The sequence below is a fragment of the Pituophis catenifer genome, unplaced genomic scaffold, assembly GCF_029215685.1.
Source record: "Pituophis catenifer annectens isolate HBS135680 unplaced genomic scaffold, rPitCat1.0.hap2 SCAF_16, whole genome shotgun sequence".
Classification (NCBI taxonomy): domain Eukaryota; kingdom Metazoa; phylum Chordata; class Lepidosauria; order Squamata; family Colubridae; genus Pituophis; species Pituophis catenifer.
In genome coordinates, this window is record NW_027256896.1 from 9,233,296 (window position 1) to 9,237,117 (window position 3,822).

The window sequence follows — 3,822 nt, forward strand, 5'->3', positions numbered from 1 at the left end:
CGAACGAACCATTCATTGGGCATTTGATTGCATCCCAGATTTAGTGCAAATGGAAAGAGACGCTTCTCGCACCCTGGATGGTATGCTCTCCACATTCTTGTAACAAGGTGCACAAAAGATCTCCATGGTTACCGGTGGTTTGAGACCGGTTTTTCCTTTTGGCGAACTCCGTGTTCCAGAACGGCACAGGGAAGGAATCCAATTCTCTAGTGTACACCAAAGGCGTCTCTTACTCTACATTTTCCCTTTCATTTCCCCCCCCCCCCACACACACACACCCCTTGCAAAAATGAAACAGAAGCTGGGAGTGCCGGTATTTCTTCAGTCTGACGATGCATTGCTCAAAAATGTATAGTAGCAAACGGGTTTGCAGGAAGGGGTTGGTCTTGCAAGCAACTGATTCCTTTCCTGGCCAAAGAACGTGTGGCAGTGTGTGTGTGTGTAAAAGAGAGAATGCCTCTTTGATTCCAGCTAAAGAATTTTGCAATACAGGTAGTCCTCGACTTACAGCAACTTGTTTAGTGACCGTTGTCATGTTTATGTAGTGTATATTGGAGGTAGTGACTCTTTGAGAGCTGCATGCAATGAAATTTCATTTAAATATATTAGTGTACATTCATAAGTGACAATAAAGTTATTCTCAGTTCTAAAGTTACAACAACGGCACTGAGAAGTGTGACTTATGACCGTTTTTCACAGTTACGACCATTCCACCAATCCCATGACCATGGGATCAAAATTCAGATGCTTGGCAACCGTTTCATATTTATGACTGTTGCTGTGCCCCAAGATCATGTGTGATTCCCTTTTGTGATCTTTGGACAAGCAAAGCCAATGTGGGTGGGGGGGTGGGGGGGGGGGAGAAACAGGTTCACTTAACAACCGGGTAACTAACATCAACTGCAGTGATTTGCTTAACAAATGTGGCAAGAACAAAGGTTGACTCAGCCTTCCATCCTTTCTAAGGTAGGTGAAATGAGGACCCAGTTTGTGGGGACAATAAGCTGACTGTATAAATATACAAAAGTATGAAGGCTATTGCTTAGTGCATTGTAAGCCGCCCTGAGTCTCTGGAGAAGGGCGGCATATAAATCAAATCAAAAAAAAAAAAAAAAAAGGTCATAAAATGGGGCAAAACTCACTTAACAAATGTCTCGCTTAAGAACAGAAATTTCAGGCTCCGTTGTGGTCGTAAGTTGAAGGACTACCTGTATATAAGACCAGGGGTGGACTGCTGGGGGTTCGCAGGGGTTCGGGAGAATCTCTAGCTAAGATTCTGTGCAGTTCGGAGAACCCCCAAATCCCACTCCTGGCTGGCCCCTCCCACCCTGCCCCTCCCCTTCCAGGAGTGCCCACGCGGCCCCCTTTTGAATGCAGGTAAGTGTAGGGTGTGTGTGGAGGCGCAGGGAGGGTGAAAAACAGGCCTATCGGAAGGTCAGGAAGGCTGGAAATGGGCCCATTTCCAGCCTCCAGAGGGCCTCCGGAGCCTGGGGAGGCTCTTTTTCAGAGGTGGGTTTCAGCAGGTTCTGACCAGTTCTGGAGAACCGGTAGTGGAAATTTTGAGTAGTTTGGAGAACCAGTAGTAAAAATTCTGACTGGCCCCACCCCCATCTATTCTCTGCCTCCCAAGTCCCAGCTGATTGAGAAGAAATGGGGATTTTGCAGGATCTTTCCCCCGGAGTGGGGTGGGAATGGAGATTTTACAGTATCCTTCCCCTGCTGATAAGCAAATCCGGGGAGCTGGATTTGCTTAATGACTGCATAATTTCACTTTGCAACTAAAATGATTCACTTAACAACCATGGCAAAAAAAAGGTGATAAAATTGGGTGTGATTCCCTTAACAACCAACTTGCTTAGCAATGAAAATTCTGGTCCCCATTGTCATAAGTCAAGGAGTGGTGCAGTGGCCTAGAGCGGGAGCTCTCGCCTCACAATCAGGAAGCTGTGAGTTCGATCCTAGGTAGAGGCAGATATTTCTCTCTCTGGGCACAATGAGAATATATCTGCTGAACAAAACTCCGTACTGGTGACAGAAAGGACAGAAATGTTGAATAGTTCGGAGAACTGGTATATACCACCTCTGACTGGCCCCGCCCCCATCTATTTTCTGCCTCCCGAGTCCCAGCTGATTGGGAGGAAATGGGGATTTTGCAGTATCCTTCCCCCGGAGTGGGGTGGGAATGGAGATTTTACAGTATCCTTCCCCTGCCACTCCCATCAAGCCACACCTACCAAGCCATGCCACGCCCACCAAGCCACACCCATAGAACCAGTAGTAAAAATTTTTGAAACCCACCACTGCTCTTTTTGTCCTCCCGGAGGCTCGAGGAAAGCCTCCGGAGCCTGGGGAGGGCAAAAATGCTCCCCCCCTATGGTGCAGGAGTCTGACTAGGCCACACCCACCATGGCCACGCCCACCCAGCAACCAGGCAGATAACCCCTAGCTAAAATTTTTGAAGCCCACCCTTGTATAAGATGAAAAGGGGGGGAAAGTATACCTTCAAACCCATAACTAATGCCCAACAAGGAAGCCTGAAAGCATAACACACACTGCTAGATTCACACGACACACTGAGACACCGAGTAGCTGCGTCCTTCCTTCCCTATCACGGTATCCGGTGTTTTTTCTGCTTCATCTACAAATGCGTTGCTTGGGAACCGGGCTGAGCCTAATGCTTTGTTTGTTTATCCACGAATCTTTCTTCTACCTCCGTGGCTCGGCTCAGCTCAGCTCTGAAAATTGAAATTTTCTTCGGAATAACAAATGTACCACTGGATATCCATCTTGCCTCACAATACATGGGGTTTTCAGCCAGCTATCTACTAGCGTAAGCTTCGTGGAATGCCATGTTCCTTAAAACGCCCGGGAAAAGAAATACTGTGAAGCAGAAGGCACGCCCTTCTGCATGGAACATTTTTCCCAATATCTGTTTCATAAGTGTGTTTGAGATCCTTCCATTTCCCACCATCCAGTCAGAGTTGAAGAAGCTTCTGGCGTGAGAAACGTCTTCAAAGCGAAACGTCTTCAAAGGAAAACCAGAAAGTCCAGTTGCCTCTTGAATTATTAGAATAAGAATAAGAATAAGAATAAGAATAAGAATAAGAATAAGAATAAGAATAAGAAATAGTATGGAATGGAAGAAGAGGAATAAACTTACTGTAGATCAGGGGTCGGCAACCTTAAACACTCAAAGAGCCATTTGGACCCATTTCCCACAGAAAAGAAAACACCGGGAGCCACAAAACCCTTCCCGTGCCTGACTATTTCTTGAGCGGCCACAAAACTAGCATATGTAGTTGAATTAAACCTTCTGTTTTCTTCTGAAACATTTTTTTCCTTGGATTTATTCATGATTGGCCTCCCGGGGCTCAGAAAGCTCAATGAATTGCGTGCCGGGCGGGTATCACACATTGGCAGTTGTAACGCATATTTGGCAGTTGTGACGCATATTTTGAGCGACAGGGAGCTGCAGCAGAGGGATCAAAGAGCCACATGCGGCTCCAGAGCTGCAGGTTGCTGACCCCTGCTATAGAGGTTTGGCTGTGTGGAAGCTTCTTTCGGCTTTCCTTTCATCCATCCAATTATTTAGAAGATGGATGGGAAATTGATACCTTTCAAAATGTCCTGGAAAAGCACCACCAAATGCATTGTCAATTATTTGATTTTCTCTCCTCCGCTATCCAGAAGTGCCCCCTGGGGCTGGGGAGTCCATCACCCTTAATTCTGTTGCAAAGGGCTTCACTTTGGCGCATTATACCTTGCTATTCAAAACACAGGAAAAAGCACATTACCCCCTCCTTCTTATTCCCCCTCCCAAAA